The following is an 18,883-nucleotide window of genomic DNA, read 5'->3' as shown; positions in this document are numbered from 1 at the left end:
AAAAAACCTTTTATCAAAAAGACAGGCAATAACAGATGCTGGTGAGGATGTCGAGAAAAAGGAACCCTTGTACACTATTGGTGGGCAGGTAAATTAGTACATCCACTATGGAGAACAGTTTGGCAGTTTCTCAAGAAGCTAAAAATTGAGCTACCATATGATCCAGCAACTCACTGCTGGGTATATACCCAAAAGAAAGAAAATCAGTATATTCAAGATATATCTGCACCCCATATATTGGTTGCAGCACGTTTTACAATAGCTAAGATTTGGAAGCAACCTAAGTGCTAATCAACAGATGAATGGATTTTAAAAATGTGGTGCATATGCACGGTAAAGTACTATTCAGCTATTAAAAAAGAACGAGATTCAAACATTTGCAACAAATGCAAATGTTTGGAACTGGAGATCATTCTGTCAAGTGAAATAAGCCAGGCATAGAAAAACAAACATCATATGTTCTCACTCATTTGTGGGAGGCAAAAATCAAAACCACTGAACTCATGGATATTGAGAGTAGAGGGATGGCTACCGGAGCCTGGGAAGGGGAGTGGGGGTGTTGTGGGAAGATGGGGATGGTTATTTGGTACCAAAAATTAGAAAGAATGAATAAGACCTACTATTTGATAGCACAGCAAGGTGACTATAGTCAATAATAGTTTGATTGTACATTTTACAATAACTCAAAGAGTATAATTGGATTGTTTGTAACTCAAATGATAAATTCTTGAGGGAATGGATGTCCCATTTTCCATGATGTGCTTATTTCACATTGCATATGGGTATCAAAATATCTCTTGTACCCCGTAAATATATACACCTACTATGTACCCACAACAATTAAAAAATATCTAAATGCTCATCAATGGTAGACTGGATAAAGGAAATGTGGTACATATACACCATGGAATACTACACAGCTAGAACAAAAAATAAGATTATATGTCTTTTGCAGCAACATGGATGGAGCTGGAGGCCATTATCCTAAGCAAACGACTACAGAAACACATAACCAAATATTGCGTGTTCTCACTTATAAGTGCGAGCTGAACACCAAGTACACATGAACAGAAAGAGGAGAACAACAGACACCAGTGCCTAGTTGAGAATGAAGAGTGGGAGGAGGCTGAGGATCAAAACTATCTATTGAGTATTATCTTATTACTTGGGTGATGACATATTCTGTACAGCAAATCCCTGTGACACACAATTTACCTTCATAACAAACCTGCACATATACTGCTGAACCTAAAACGAAAGTTAAAAAATAAGATAACTCATTTCAAATAGTTACCAGTGTCTTACATATAGTATATGATCAATAACTATTAATTACTATTATGAATTATAAATACTATTGTTATTGAAGGAGGAGAAGGGGAATGCAAATATTAAGCTGGGGCACCATCTCTGTGCCCTTTCATTCCACATTTTCCTTCATGAAAGAGTGTGACAAAGGTACACAATCTCACATAGCAGCTATCAGAAACACAGCTGAAAGTTGAATGTGGGCCTTCTTGATAGTGTGTGGCCGTGAGGCAAGGTACTCTAGGACTATGTGTAAAATAAGAGTATGCAGGCACAGCCACACAGATGCACACTCAGCCACTGTAGTCAGAGTCCTCTCTCTAAAGAGTAAATATGACCCTTATTTAAAATCATAAAATGTTTTCCCATTCGCCTTAGGGTAGACTTCAAATCCTTTCATGAGGCTCGTAAGGTGATTTTTACCTGGCTATTCAGCCTAGTCATTCTTATCTTCTGTATTGGTCCATTCCCACATTGCTATAAAGACATACCTGAGACTAGGTAATTTATAAAGAAAAGAGGTTTAATTGACTCACAGCTTTCTGAAGGCTGTACAGGAAGCACAGTTGGGTAGGCCTCAGGAAATTTGCAATCATGGCGGAAGGTGAAGGGGAAGCCAGCACATCTTACACGATGGGAACAGGAAGAGAGAGAGAACTAATGAGGAGGTGCTACACACTTTTCAAAGAACTCACGAGTTCTCAGATCTCGTGAGAACTCTATCATGAGACAGCACTAGGTGAAAATGCTAAACCATTAGAAAACACCCACATGATCCAGTCATCTCCTACCAGGACGCACTTCCAACACTGTGAATTGTAATTCAACATGAGATTTGGTTGCAGACACAGAGCCAAACCATGTCATCTTTCCTTTCTCTGTTCCAGCTGCTTTGAGGTTATTTCATTTATTTGAATGTGCCATGTTTTGCAATTTTTGTATGTTGTTGCTGCTCCTTTAGTTTCCCCCTATTCTTTTCCAAACTAACTATTTACTTGTGCTTCAAGCTAAGCTTAAATGACCTCTTCATGGAAGGCTTCCATGACCCCCAGACTAGTGTATCACACTTATAGGTATGCTGTGAGAGCATGATGTACCCCTCTTTTCTGTAACATCTTTGAAAACTTGTTATGGACTGAATTGTGTCCCCTCCAGATTTATTTGTTGAACCAATGTAACTGTTTTTTGAGATAGGGCTTGTAGGATGTAATTAAGGTTAAATGGGGGTAACAATGGGGAGGGCTTTAATCCAACAGGACTGGTATCTTTATAGATAGAGGAGGGGATAACAGAGATATCCTTTTTCTGTGCAAACACAGAGAAAAGGCCATGTGAGGACACAGCAAGAATGTGGTCATCTGCAAGCCAAGGAGAGAGGACTTACCAGAAACCAACTCTGCTGACATCTTGATTTTAAACTTCTAGCTTTGAGAAATGTGGAAAAAAAATAAGTGTTTGTTGTTTAACCCATACGTTCTATGGTATTCTGCTAGGCAACTTGAGCAAACTACAAGTCCATAGTATTTTAATTGTTTAATTATTTAATGTCTGTTTTTTTCTGATTTTTTAAAGTACCTTATGAGCCAAGAACAGTGTCTGCCTCATTTATTTTTTATACCTCCAGGGCCTATAAGAGTACTTGACACATAGTAGATTTTGAATAAATATTTATTCAATAAATAAGCTGCTACTTTTTTTCCTTTATAAACTATGGGATCATTAGAATACACGTCTCGCTTGTTACTACTGTGTGCTAAGCATACCTAATGAAGGACAATTCATTCATTCATTCATTCATACATTTATCAAACACATTGATCAGAGCAAAGTGAAAACCTATGATAAATAGGAAAGAAAACTAGAGATTCAGTTTGGGCTGAAAACCTTTTGCTATGCTTCTTTTCTGACAAAACATAAAGGAGACAAAAACTAACATTTTCATTGTTCTTTAACATGATGATCCCATAGGTTCTCAGAGGTTATATACCATAAAAATATATTCCTCAATTGCCAGCATTAATTTTAATCTTGAAAGGCTTTTAACATGAGTGAATGAGATTTCCTTATAGACATCTTTAACAGGCCAAGGTTAGATTTAAATTTAGATTGTTTGGCTAGAGAATCAGCTTATTATTGATGCCTTCTTGTGTATTACTCCTAATATACACAAATAATAAAATGTTTTCCTTGGAAATAGTTTATGGGTAGTTGGCAATGATGCCTTTCCTTCTTTGTCCTTCTTATACTGGCTTTTGTCACAATCAAGAAGAAAATAAATAAATAATCTTATTAAGACCAATGATTTCTTCAACAGCTTTCTGAGTGTGTTAGTAATGAGGTGATGCTTTCTGTAGCAGAAAATAAAATGCAACCCATGAATTTATGACTACTTACTGAATTTTATATGATTTAGTGATACATTTCATGAGCATTTTCACTATGGTATCTTCCAGAAGACCCTGTGTAATTTTTTTAGACTTAAAAACAAACCTCTGTTTGTGTGATTTCAATTTCAGCATGCTCAGTTTTTTTATACCAACTATAAGAAAAGATAAAACATTTGCACCTTCACTTTTGCTAGGTAATTTGGTACCCCCTTTTGTCTCTTTTATGTAATGCAGACTGGAAGATAAGGAGTCTCCAAAGGCCAAGTATATACTTAAAGTAGCTAGACCTCTATTAATGAAGAGGATGCATTGCAATGATAGATTTTGTTTTCAGAAACTTTCTTAGCAGAGGTAACTATTTAAGAGACCTAGGACATGGCATTTTAGCCCCATGTTGACATGGTAGTATTGCTTCCCAACTCTTGGAGATCACTGTTCCACCCCCATGAACTCCTGACTCTCTCCTTGAATAACTTGCCAATCTCTATTGACATGTGATCCCTATTCTTCTATTTCTGGGAGCCAGGTACATAGTCTTCTGTTCTGCTGGGTTCAGGTCATGTACTTCAGAGAGAGCTTACTGATTCCTCTTTAAGTTACTATCACCTCCAACAAATGGAAAAACATTCCATGCTCATGGATAGGAAGAATCAATATCATGAAAATGGCCATACTGCTGAAAGTAAGTATTCCACTGGGCTATGTGTCTGTTTTTATGCCAGCACCATGCTGTATTGATTACTGTAGCTGTCATATAATTTAAAGTCAGGTACTGTGATTCCTCCAGTTTCGTTCTTTTGGCTTAGGATATCTTTTGCTATCCTAGTTGTAGTTTCATGTAAATTTTAGGATTGTTTTTGTCTATTTCTGTGAAGAATGCCATCAGTATTTTGATAAGGATTGCATCAAATCTGTAGATTGCTTGGGGTAGTATGGGCATTTTAACAATATTGATTCTTTCCATCTATGAACATGGAATATTTTCCCAATTTTTGGTGTCCTCTTCAATTTCTTTCATCACTGTTTTATAGTTTTCATTGTAGAAATCTTTCAATCCTTTGATTAAGTTAATTCCTAGTTATTTAATTTTGTGTGTGGCTATGGGATTACTTTTTAACTTCTTTTTCAAATTGTTCACTGTTGGCATATAGAACTGCTACTAATTTTTGTATGTTAATTTTGTATCCTGCAACTTTACTGTATTTGTTTATAAGTTCTAATAGTTTTATTTTGGAATCTTTAGGTTTCTCCAAATATAAGGTGATATAATCTGCAAACGAGGATAATTTGACTTCTTCCTTTTCAATTTGGATGCACTTTATATCTTTCTCTTGTCTGATTGCTTTAGCATGGACTTCCAGTGCTATGTTGAATAACAGTGGTGACAGTGGACATTCCTGCCGTATTCCATGTCTTAGAGGAAAGGCTTTCTGTTTTTGCTCATTCACTATGATATTTGCTGTGGGTCTGTCATATATGGCTTTTATTATGCTGAGGTAAGTTCTTTTTATCCTCAGTTTTTTCAGGGTTTTTATCATGAAAGAATGTTAAAGTTTTTGAAACTTTTTTTTCAGCATCAATTGAAATGATCATATGGTTCTTATCCTTCGTTCTGTTGATATGATGTATTACATCGATTGATTTCTGTATGTTGAGCCATCCTTGCAACCCTGGGACAAATCCCACTTGATCGTGATGAATGATCTTTCTAATGTAGTGTTGAATTCTGTTTGCTAGTATTTTGCTGAGGATTTTTGCCTCAATATTCATCAGAGATATTGGCCTTTAGTTTTCTTTTCTTTTTTCTTTTCTTTTCTTTTTTCTTTTCCTTTCCTTTTTCCTTTCCTTTCCTCTCCTCTCCTCTCCTCTCCTTTCCTTTCTTTCTTTCTTTTTTTTTTTGGAGTTTCACTCTCGTCACCCAGGCTGGAGTGCAGTGGTGTGATCTCTGCTCACTGCAACCTCTGCTTCCCGGGTTCAAGCGATTCTCCTGCCTCAGCCAACCAAGTAGCTGGAATTACAGGCATGTGCCACCACACCTGGCTAATTTTTGTATTTTTAGTAGAGACAGGGTTTCAACTTGTTGGCCAGGCTGGTCTCGAACTCCTGACCTGAGGTGATCCACCCACCTCGGCCTCCCAAAGTGCTAGGATTACAGGCGTGAGCCACTGCACCCAGCCAGTTTTCCTTTTTTTGATGTGTCTTTGTCTGGTTTTGGTATCAGAGTAATACTGGCCTCATAGAATAAGTTTAGCAGTATTCCCTCCTCCTCCATTTTTTGGAATAGAGGAGTAGGGTTGGTATTAATTCTTCTCTAAATGTTTGGTAGAATTTGGCAGTGAAGTCATCAGGTTCCAGGCCATTACTTTCAATGGTAAAAACCGTGATTATTTTTGCACCAACCTACTATTTTAGTTTTGATCTCATTATTTGTTATTCTTCTGTTCAGGTTTTGGAATTCTTCCTAGTTCAATCTTAGCAGGTTTTATGTATCTAGGAATTTGTCAATTTCTTCTAGCCTTTCCAATTTATAGGCATATAGTTGCTCATAGTAGCCACTAATGATCTCTTGAATTTCTACAGTATCAGTTGTAATGTCTCCTTTTTCATTTCTAAGTTTATTTGGACATTTTTTTTCTTAGTCTGGCTGTTTGTCAATTTTATCTAATCTTTCAAAAATGACTTTTTATTTTATTGATCTTTTGAACCTTCTTTCATTAATTTCTGCTCTAATCTTTATTATTTCTTTTCTTCTACTTATTTGGGTTTTGTTTGATTTTGCTTTTCCAAGATGCATCATTAGATTGTTCAGTTGAAGTCTTTCCTCTTTTTCATGTAAGCACTTATAGCTATAAACTGCCCACTTAGTACTGCCTTTGCTGTGTCCTATAGGTTTTGGTATGTTGTGTTTCTATTATCATTTGTTTTGAGGAATTTTTCAATTTCCTTCTTGATTTATTCATTGACCCACTGGTCACTCAGGAGCATATTGTTTAGTTTCCATGTATTTGTATAGCTTCCAAAATTCTTATTATTAATTTCTAGTTTTATTTCATTGTGGTCAGATACTTGATAATATTTCAATTTTTTGGAATGTTTTAAGACTTGTTTTGTGACCTAATGTGGTCTATCCTTGAGAATGATCATATGCTGAGGAAAAGTGTGTATTCTGTAGCTGTTGGATGAAATATTGTGTAAATAACTATTAAATTTATTTGGTCTATATTGCAGATAAATTCTGATGTTTCTTTGTTGATTTTCTGTCTGGAAGACCTGTCCTATGCTGAAAGTGGTTTGTTAAGTCTCCAGCTATTATTGTATTAGGGCCTACCTCTCTCTTTATCTCTAATAACATTTCTTTATATATCTGGGTGCTCCAGTATTGGGTGCGTATATATTTAAAATTATTATATACTCTTGCTGAATTAGCCCTTTTATGATTATATAGTGATCTTGTCTCTTCTCATAGTTTTTGTATTGAAATCGATTTCATCTGATATAAGTATAGTGACTCCTGCTTTTTCTTGGTTTCCACTGGTACGGAATATCTTTTTCTAACTCTTTACTTTTAGTCTATGTGTATCTTTATAGGTGAAGTGTGTTTTTTGTAGGCAACAGAACAAGGGGTTTTGTTTTTTCATCCATTTAGCCAGTCTATTGTCTTTTTATTAGAGTTTAGTCCATTTACATTGAATGTAATTATTGATAAGTAAGGACTTACTCTTGTCATTTAGTTATGTGTTTCTGGTTGTTTTGTTGTCTTCTCATCCTTCTTCCTTTCTTTCCTGTCTTCCTTTAGCAAAGGTGATTTTCTCTTGTGATATGATTTAGTTTATTTCTGATATGTTTTGGCTGTATCCCTACCCAAAATCTCATGTTAAATTATAATCCCCATAATACCCATGTGTCAAGAGAGAGACCAGGTGGAGGTAATTGATTCATGGTGGTGGTTTCCCCCATGCTGTTCTCCTAATAGTAAGTGAGTTCTCACAACATATGATGACTTTATAAGTGTTTAGTAGTTCCTCCTGCATTCATTCTCCCTCCTGTCACCTTGTGAAGAAGGTGCCTTGCTTCCCCTTCTTCCATGATTATGAGCTTCCTGAGGTCTCCCCAGCCATGTGGAACTGTGAGTCAATTAAACCTCTTTCGTTTATAGATTACTTAGTCTCAAGTAGTTCTTTATAGCAGTGTGTAAATGGACAAATACACTTGCTTTTCATGGTTTGTGTATCCATTGTATGTTTTTTTATTTGAGGTTACCATTAGGCTTGCAAATACTATTTTATCACCCATTTTTAATCTGAATACAGCATAACACTATTTGCTTAAACAAGCAAGCAAAAATCAAACTAATAATAACTCTATGCCTTAACTTTGTCCCCCTGCTTTTTAACTTTTTTGTTTCTATTTATATCTTTTTGTATTGACTATGTCTTGAAAAGTTGTTGTAATTCTTATTTTTGATTGCTTCATAGTTTATTCTTTCTACTTAGGATAAGAATAGTTTACATACCACAGTTATAGCGTTACAATAGTCTGTGTTTTTCTGTGTACTTACTATTACCAATAAGTTTTGTACCTTTAGGTGATTACTTATTGCTTATTAATGCCTTTTTCTTTCTAATTTGGTGTCTTAGCATTGAATAGTTGGGTATTTATTGCAGGCTTCACTGTCTGAGCTTATCTGTAGCTGTCCTTGTTGCGAAAGCTTTGCAGATATTTGTAAAGGCTTGGGTGTTGTGATCTAAGCTTTTTCTGCTTCAGGGGGCCTGCCAAGCCTAGTAATACTACAGTTCTTGTAGACTCGTAGAGGTGCCACCTTGATGTTAGTAGAGAAAATCTTGAATTCTCTGGATTACCTGACAGAGACTCTTGTTCTCTTCCCTTACTTTCACCCAAACATTCAGCATGTCTCTCTCTATTCTGAGCCATATAAAGTTGTGGGTGGAGTGACACAAGCACCCCTGTAGCTACCACTATTCTGAATGCACTGGATGAGACCTGAAGTCAGCAGAATGGTGGGTCTCACCCAAGATTTGCTAGAACTAGTCCCTGGCTTCTGCCTATGTTTGCTCAAGGCCCTGGGCTCTACAAAGAGCAGGTGGCAAAGCCAGCCAGGCTTGTGTCCTTTCCTTCAGGATAGCAAGTTTCCCCAGGCCCCGGATGGGTCTAGAGTTGCCAACCAGGAGTCTGAGTGTAGAGTGAAAAAACTTAGAGGCCTACCTGGTGTTCTATTGTATTGTGGCTAAGATGGCACTCAAACCATAAGATGCAGTCCTTCCCACTCTTCCCTCCTGTTTCCAAAGGTACAGGAGCCTCACCCTAAAGCTACCACCACCCAAGGCCATGAGGAGTAGTGTTAGAGTACCACTGATGTTCCCTTAAGGCACTAGGATTCACCTAAGATTTTCAGTCCTTACGGCCTAGACTGCCTTTCAAGTTTACCTGGAGACACAGAACACTATAGCTTTCACTAGCAAGGTTTGCAGACACTCCAAGTTCCTATTGCTGGCATTAGTTATTCCCCTCTGACTAGGGCTATTTTAAATGCTCCCTCTGTGGGCTGGCATCAGCTGCATTTGGTCCGGTTTTCCTTTCTGCTCTAACAGGACAGCACCGAGTTCAATGCCTCATAATTTCATAATTGCTTTGTTCTCCCTTTGCCAGTGCCCAGAAATGCTCTCTGCACCATGATGCTTTGCTGGGGTTGGGGAAGGGTGACACCAACTCAGGACTGTTTTTTCTATCTCTTCAGTGCCTCTTCCATTGATATAAAGTTAAAACCAGATAAGTGCTCACCTTACTTGGGTTCTTATGAAGGTTTCTTTTTTTTTTTTCTGTATAGATAGTTGTTAATTTGGTGTCCTTGTCAGCGGGATGATCGGTTGGGCATAACATTCTGCCATCACACTCGGTCTCCCAATGAGCACTTATGTCTGAGATAAAGTCTACCACTCTTCTGAATCAGTGGATCTACAATGGTAAATATCATGAGAACAAATCTGGGCAATGGTGAACATACATATTTATAGTCTGGGGTTTTTGATAACCTCAGTGTTGACCTATCATCTTTCTTACCACATAGGACACTATAATTATCAAAAAGTCATACTGTGAGATTTGTGCCTTTCAGTTTTCCACTTGATCCTGGCGTAACTTTCCTGCTGCCTTAGCTGACTCCAGCCTCAGGACCTTTAATTGTGTATGGAAAAACCTCAGAGAATCCTCACTTTGCTCAACTAAACTAATTATCAACTAAAAATAACCAACTCACTACTTTCTATGGTTATCAGTATCATTGGGCAAAATGTACCCAATGTTCAGTGAGATGATGCTAAAGATTTCACAGACAATACAAACTGACAATGAAAGATGGTAAACCTAAAATTTAAAGCTCTATTTTTTTGAAAACTGCTCTCCTGCCATTTACTTCTCATCAGACAGCAGCACAGAGCTATCCTTGTGTTCTTAAATACATAATTGAGGGAATATAGCTGGTTACTTATCTTTAGTTTGTTTTTCTTAAATTGGAAAACAGAAGTGTTTTTCTTTCCAAATTGATTATTTGTGGTACAAATAAATCTAAATCTGTAAACATTAATATCCACTATTCATTACAAATCACACTGCCTCACTAAGTGGGAGAAGACTGTGTTAACACTGTATTCTTTGTTCATTATGGCTTACTACCAGAAACAGTGGACTGTTGAGCTACAGAAGTTGTTAAAATTTTCTGCATGTCAGAAACAAAATACCTAAATATTTCAACATTTCCAGACTGACAGATCTTTAGACATGGATAAAAATTCAATCCTCATGAAGCCAAGTCAAGCCACAAGGTAGGTTAGCCTTATTTCTAGAGAGGAGCAGTAAGAAAAAAAATTTAAAATATATTAAACGTCATGCTTATTACTTGTGTGCAATCATTACATCCTGTCTTTAGCAGAGAGCAAAGGGATTGGATCCTATCTCAATGACCCTCACACTGACATACAGTTTTATATTGATAGGTTATTTCTACATCCAGGCAGATAGCCCAGAGCAATACTGCTTTTCTGAGTTAGAAACAAAGAATTCTATTTGAACAAGAAATTCTGTGTAAAAGATGTACTCATAAGCCTCTGCTTTTAGACAGAAATTTATACTTAACAGACTTATAGAATCTTTATATATATATATATATATATATATATATATATATATATATATATATAATACTTTAAGTTCTAGGGTACATGTGCACAACGTGCAGGTTTGTTACATATGTATACATGTGCCATGTTGGTGTGCTGCACCCATTAACTCGTCATATCTCCTAATGCTATCCCTCCTCCCTTCCCCCACCCCACAACAGGCCCCGGTGTGTGATGTTCCCCTTCCTGTGTCCATGTGTTCTCATTGTTCAATTCCCACCTATGAGTGAGAACATGTGGTGTTTGGTTTTTTGTCCTTGTGATAGTTTGCTGAGAATGATGGTTTCCAGCTTCATCCATGTCCCTACAAAGGACATGAACTCATCATTTTTCAATGGCTGCATAGTATTCCATGGTGTATATGTGCCACATTTTCTTAATCCAGTCTATCATTGTTGGACATTTGGGTTGGTTCCAAGTCTTTGCTATTGTGAGAATCTTAAAACTAAAAGGGATTTAAGAAAACATCTAGTCTACTCTGCTTATTTTTCTAGATTAGGAAATTTAGGCCTGAGTAAGGGAAGGGTTTTGCCTAAGTTCCTATGGCTAGTCAGTGCCAGAAACTGGGATTAAAATCCAGGTCTTTTCATTTATAGGCCAGGAGTCTTTTTATCCAATGTGTGTTTCTTCTCTTCCCTTCAGAAAGGAAATAAACTGTGGTTGTTAGAAACACAGTCTTGAGGGCTAACTTGTATGAGTTAGGCTCCTTGTTCTGTCCCCTTGCTAATGTGTGATATATGGCAAATCAAACTTTGGTTCTCATTTTCTCGCTGTAAGATGAGGATAGTAATACCGTTTATTTCACAGGATTGCTGTGGGGATTAAATGCCTCAAATAGTGTAAAACACTTAGGACAGTGCCTGCCACATGGTAAGCTGTCAAAAGTGGTATTATTTTATTATTATACTTAATAGTATAATTACTTTAATAAGTACTTTAATAAGTAATTGTTTAATAATAATAAGTAATAATAATAATAATAAGTAATAAGTAATTGGTTTAATGAAGATAGCATTTTTTGACAAAATATTTAACAACCATCTGATATTTGGAAATAGTGAATAAAGAAACAGTAAGTGGAAATGCCAACAGACAGCTTTAAAAACACCAGCCTATTGGCAGAACTCCATTATTTAAAGGCTCTGTCTGGTCCCTCAAGACATACCTGATGTCAGAAAGGGAGCATTGCTGCTTCTGCACAGATTTCAAGTTAATTTCACCTGTTCTTCCCAATAACTCATAGCACTCCCCCAAAGCATCTACTTATCATTGGTTTATACTTTTCTTTTTGTTAGGAATATTTACTGTTACTCTTAAAACCAGTGCCAGAAGAAGGACCGAGCAGCATCAACCTTTTGGGAGCAAAGACTCTGGAACCTGCAAAGAAACAAAAAACCAAAAAACAAACAAACAAAATGAAAATGCATGTGGTAGTCATTAATGTTATTTGCTAAATATTCCAATTCTGTCCTCCTTCTGACTCATGATAGGGTTGTACTATCTGGACCCTTATTGTTGTGCAAGTTTGTGTGACCAGTTCTGGCCAATAGCTTGCAAGCAGTAGTGACATGTGTTACTTCTGGCTGAGTACTTAACCAATATATTAATTAGAGCTCTCCTTCCCTCTGCCATGATAATAAACAATGTTCCAGCAAGTGGCTATTTCATCATCCTGGGTCCTAAGAAAAGACAACGTGAAGCAGATACCCCTGCTTACCCTTAATGAATACACAGCATGGGCAGGAATTAATCTTTAGTTTTTTTGAATCCACTGAGATTTGGGAGTGTGTTACTGAAGCACAGCTTAACCTATCCTGATGGAAACATCTTTCTTTATGTAGCCTTTCTAAAGACAACCCCATTACTTATCTTTGCTTGCAAATTTAATTTGAATTAAATGCCATTTTTCTATAAACAATATGGCATGGATATAGAAGGGCCAAAGGGAAAATGGTAGTCCTGGAGTTTTGATTTTTTATTTTGGGAGATATAGATGTGATGCAGAAATTTCACTATGCTTGGCAAATTATCAAATGGCATTCTATCTACATAGGTTTTGCTTAATATGTATTTAATAAGATAAAGCTTCACATTGTAAGCTCTGGAGCAATTGACACAAAAAATAATAAAATAATGGTAAACTTAAAGCCAAACATATCAATAGTCAATTTAAATATAAATGAACTAAACACCACATAAAGGGCAGAGATTTACCGGACTGGATAAAAAAATAAAAAGACCTAAATAAACGCTATCTACAAGAAATATATTTTAAATTTAAAGATATAGATAATCTGAAGACAAAAGGATAGGAAAGGATATACTATGTAAACTCTAAGTTTCACAAATGTGTCTGAGAAAGGCCCAGAAATGTACCTTTCATGCGTGTCCGTGTGAAGAGACCACCAAACAGGCTTTGTGTGAGCAACATGGCTGTTTATTTCACCTGGGTGCAGGTGGGCTGAGTCCGAAAAGAGAGTCAGCGAAGGGAGATAGGGGTGGGGCCGTTTTATAGGATTTGGGAAGGTAATGGAAAATTACAGTCAAAGGGGGTTGTTCTCTGGTGGGCAGGGGTGGATCTCACAAAGTACATTCTCAAGGGTGGGGAGAATTACAAAGAACCTTCTTAAGGGTGAGGGAGATTACAAAGTACATTGATCAGTTAGGATGGGGCAGGAACAAATCACAATGGTGGAATGTCATCAGTTAAGGCTGTTTTTACTTCTTTTGTGGATCTTCAGTTACTTTAGGCCATCTGGATGTATACGTGCAAGTCACAGGGGATGCGATGGCCTGGCCTGGGCTCAGAGGCCTGACATTCCTGCCTTCTTATATTAATAAGACAAAACAAAATAGTGTTGAAGTGTTGGGGAGGCGAAAATTTTTGGGGGGTGGTATGGAGACAGAATGGGCGATGTTTCTCAGGGCTGCTTCAAGCGGGATTAGGGGCGGCGTGGGAACCCAGAGTGGGAAAGATTAAGCTGAAGGGAGGTCTTTTGGTAAGGGATGATATTGTGGGGATGTAAGAAGAAACATTTGTCATATAGAATGATTGGTGATGGCCTGGATACGGTTTTGGATGAATTGAGAAACTAAATGGAATAAGAGAAGGAGAAAAACAGGTATAAAAAGTCTAAGAATTGGGAGGACCTAGGACATCTGATCAGAGAGTGCCTAACGAGATTCAGCATAGTCCTGCCAGCAAAGATTATTTATTTACTTCAAGAGTTTAGAGTGGCAGTTTGGGGATAGCACCAGGAGATATCAGCTGTGATGGCTTGGAGAAACAGTGTAAACCAGCAGTGTAAACAAGAGCAGGGCATGTATGAGTAGTTGAGAACGGTGAATAGGAGTATGACTAGACAGAAGATAGTAGGGATGACAAGTTTTTTTGGGGCACAGTCTAAGTTGGTCTGGTGTCAAATGAGACTGGGGCCTAATAAAAAGGAGCGTCTATACAGGAGCTTAAATGGGCTGTACCTTGTAGCATTCTGAGGACAGGCCTGAATTCTGAGAAGGGAAAGTGGTAAAAGTATTGTCCAGTCCTTTTTTAAGTTGGTGGCTGAGCTTGGTGAAGTGTGTTTTTAAAAGACCTTTAGTCCATTCTACTTTTCTTGAAGACAGAGGACCGTAAGGGATATAAAGGTTTCACTGAATACTAAGAGCCTAAAAAACTGCTTGGCTGATTTGACTAATAAAGGCTGGTCTGTTATCAGACTATATAGAGGTGGGAAGGCTAAACTGAGGAATTATGTCTGACAGAAGGGAAGAAATGACTGCGGTGGCCTTCTCAGACCCTGTAGGAAAGGCCTCTACCTATCCAGTGAAAGTATCTACCTAGACTAAGAGGTATTTTAGTTATCTGACTCAGGGCATGTTGAATAAAGCTAATTTGCCAGTCCTGGGTGGGGGCAAATCCTCGAGCTTGATGTGTAGGGAAGGGAGGGGGCCTGAATAATCCCTGAGGAGTAGTAGAATAGCAGATGGAACACTGAAAAGTTATTTCCTTGAGGATAGATTTCCATGATGGAAAGGAAATGAGAGGTTCTGAGAGGAGGGCTAGTGGCTTGTACTATATAGCATATCCTGCCTTTGCTGGTATGTGGCGATTAGGCCTGGTGGAACTGCCATCAATAAATCAAGCGTGATCAGGGTGAGGAACAGGAAAGAAGGAAATATGGGGAAATGGGGTGAATATCAGGTGGGTCAGAGAGATACAGTCATGGGGGTCAGCTGTGGTATCAGGTATAATGTGGGAGGCCAGATTGAAGTCCGGGCCAGGAACAATGGTAATTGTGGGACTTAAAGAGTGAGTACAGCTGAAGGAGCCGGGGAGCAGAAAGTATATGCATCAGGTGTGAGGGAGAAAATAGATTTTGGAAGTTATGAGAACTGTAGAGAGTGAGTTGAGCATAGTTTGTGATTTTTAGGGCCTCTAAAAGTATTAAAGCAGTGGCAGCCGCTGCACGCAGACATGAGGGCTAGGCTAAAACAGTAAGGTCAAGTTGTTTGGACAGAAAGGCTACAGGGTGTGGTCCTGGCTCTTGTGTAAGAATTCTGACTGCACTAACCATGCCTAGGAAGGAAAGGAGTTGTTGTTTTGTAAGGGATTGACGTTTGGGAGTTTAATCGGACACGATCAGCAGGGAAAGCACGTGTGTTTTTATGAGAATTATGCCGAGATAGGTAACAGATGAGGATGAAATTTGGACTTGACTGCAGTAATGGGGGCTGTCTGTGAAGTCTTGCGGCAGTACAGCCCAGGTAATTTGCTGAGCCTAATGGGTGTCAGGGTCAGTCTAAGTGAAAGCAAAGAGAGGCTGGGATGAAGGGTGCAAAGGAATAGTAAAGAAAGCATGTTTGAGATCTAGAACAGAATAATGGGTAGTAGAGGGAGGTATTGAGGATAGGAGAGTATATGGGTTTGGCACCATGGGGTGGATAGGCAAAACAATTTGGTTGATAAGGCGCAGCTTCTGAACTAACTTGTAAGCCTTGTCTGGTTTTAGGACAGGTAAAATGGGGGAATTGTAAGGAGAGTTTATAGGCTTTAAAAGGCCATGCTGTAGCAGGGGAGTGATAACAGGCTTTAATCCTTTTAAAGCGTGCTGTGGGATGGGATCTTGACATTGAGTGGGGTAAGGGTGATTAGGTTTTAATGAGATGGTAAGGGGTGCATGATCAGTTGCCAAGGAGGGAGTAGAGGTATCTTATACTTGTGGGTTAAGGTGGGGGGATATAAGAGGAGGACGCAAAGGAGGCTTTGGATTGGGAAGAAGGGTGGCAATGAGATGCAGCTGTAGTCCAGGAATAGTCAGGGAAGCAGATAATTTAGTTAAAGTGTCTCAGCCTAATAAAGGGAACTGGGCAGGTGGGGATAACTAAAAAGGAGTGCTTAAAAGAGTATTGTCTAAGTTAGCACCAGAGTTGGGGAGTTTTAAGAGGTTTAGAAGCCTGGCCGTCAATACCCACAACAGTTATGGAGGCAAGGGAAACAGGCCTTTGAAAAGAAGGTAATGTGGAGTGGGTAGCCTCCGTATTGATTAAGAAGGGGACGGGCTTACCTTCCACTGTGAGAGTTACTTAAAGCTTGGCGTCCGTGATGGTCTAGGGGTCTTCCGAGGCGATCGGGCTGCATCAGTCTTCAGCCACTAAGCCGAAAAGGAGTCAGTCAGAGAGCCTTGGGCCAGAGTTCCAGGGGCTCTGGGAGTGGCTGCCAGGTGAGTTGAACAGTCCATTTTCCAGTGGGGTCCCGCACAGATGGGACACGGCTTAGGAGGAATCCTGGGCTGCAGGCATTCCTTGGCCTGGTGGTCAGATTTCTGGCACTTGTAGCAAGCTCCTGGGGGAGGAGGTTCTGGAGGAACGCCTGGCTGCTGCAGTTCAGGCGTTTGGAAGTTCTTGTGTGCTGGAGATGTGGCTGGGGTTTGTCTCACAGTGGAGGCAAGGAATTGCAACTTTTTTCTATTATTGTACACCTTGAAGGTGAGGTTAATTAAATCCTGTTGTGGGGTTTGAGGGCCAGAATTTAATTTTTGGAGTTTTATTTAATGTCAGGAGCAGATTGGGTAATACAATGTATATTGAGAATAAGATGGCCTTTTGACCTTTTAGGGTCTAGGGCTGTAAAGCGTCTCAGGGTTGCTGCTGAACGAGCCATGAACTGGGCTGGGGTTTTATATTTGATGAAAAAGCCTAAACGCCATCTGATTTGGGATAAAGAAAAAGGAGCATTAACCTTGACTATGCCTTTAGCTCCAGCCACCTTTTTAAGAATAAATTGCTGGGCAGGTGGGGGAGGGCTAGTCACGGAATGAAACTGTAAGCCTGACCAGGTGTGAGGAGGGGAGGTGATAAAAAGATTACAGGGTGCAGGAGCAGAGGCTGAGGAAGAATTGGGACCTAGCTCGGCCTGGCGAGGAGCAGCCTGGGGAGGAAGGGAGAGGTCAGATGGGTCTGTAGAAAAGGAAGATTAGAAAGACTCAGCAACGCTTGGGGTTGGGACTGAGGGGACAGTCGGGAGGTAAGGAAGGAAGATTTGGGAGGAGTTGCACTGGGCACAGAGACTAGGAAGGGTCTGATGTGTAAAAGAATGCCTGGACGTCAGGCACCTCAGACCATTTGCCCATTTTACAATAAGAATTATTTAGATCTTGTAGGATGGAAAAATTGAAAGTGCCGTTTTCCAGCTATTTGGAACTACTGTCGAGTTTGTATTGTGGTCAAGAGGCATTGTAGAAGAAAATAAGGCATTTAGGTTTTAGGTCAGGCGTGAGTTGAAGAGGTTTTAAGTTTTTGAGAACACAGGCTAAGGGAGAAGAAGGAGGAATGGAAGGTGGAAGCTTACCCATAGTGAAGGAGGCAAGCCCAGAGAAAAGAGTAGAGACACAGATAAGGGGTTTGGGGGTTCTTGCCCCCAGAAAAACAGGACTTGCCACTAAGGGTGAAGGAGAAGGGGTTGAGGGGTACTTGCCCCTGCCCCAGGAAAGTGGGACTTGCCACTAAGGGTGAAGGAGAAGGGGTTGAGGGGTACTTGCCCCTACCCCAGGAAAGCAGAGAAGGGGTAGAGACAAGGAGAGAAGGGGTTAGGGTACTTGCCCCTTCCCCAGAAAAGCAGAGAAGGGGTAGAGACAAGGAGAGAAGGGGTTGGGTACTTGCCCCTTCCCCAGAAAAGCGGGACTTGCTGCTAAGGGTGAAGGACCAAGGCAGGCACCCCTGTGTGGTCTGACACCCTTGAAACGTGGGTGTATAATCAGAGACGCATCCCTGCAATGATTAAACACCAAGGGAAGGCTGCCTTCCCAGTCCGTGACCAGCGCCAGAGTTTTGGGTCCACGGATAAAACGTGTCTCTTTTGTCTCTACCAGAAAATAAAAGGAATTGAAATTAAGAGAAGGGAAAGATTGAAGTGTAGCACCAAGATTGAAAGGAGAAAGAGGTTGAGGGATAGTGAGGGAAGTTGGAGAAGAGAGTAAAAAGAGGCTGCTTACTGGATTTGAAATTGGTGAGATGTTTCTTGGGCTGGTCGGTCTGAGGACCTGAGGTCGTAGGTGGATCTTTCTCACGGAGCAAAGAGCAGGAGGACGGGGGATTGATCTCCCAAGGGAGGTCCCCTGATCCAAGTCACCGCACCAAATTTGCGGGCAGGGGTGGATCTCACAAAGTACATTCTCAAGGGTGGGGAGAATTACAAAGAACCTTCTTAAGGGTGGGGGAGATTACAGATTACTTTGATCAGTTAGATTGGGTCAGGAACAAATCACAATGGTGGAATGTCATCAGTTAAGGCTGTTTTTACTTCTTTTGTGGATCTTCAGTTACTTTAGGCCATCTGGATGTATACGTGCAAGTCACAGGGGATGCGATGGCCCGGCCTGGGCTCAGAGGCCTGACAGTACCCTGGAAAGTATTACAGTCGGGTAAATGAGAAAGAGAAGAAAGATATTCAAACAAAGTACAGGTTTTAATTGTTTTCAAATACTAAGCATTATTTTA

This window comes from Gorilla gorilla, chromosome X (genome assembly GCF_029281585.2).
Source record: "Gorilla gorilla gorilla isolate KB3781 chromosome X, NHGRI_mGorGor1-v2.1_pri, whole genome shotgun sequence".
NCBI classification, from domain to species: domain Eukaryota; kingdom Metazoa; phylum Chordata; class Mammalia; order Primates; family Hominidae; genus Gorilla; species Gorilla gorilla.
This window is presented reverse-complemented; position numbering follows the sequence as displayed.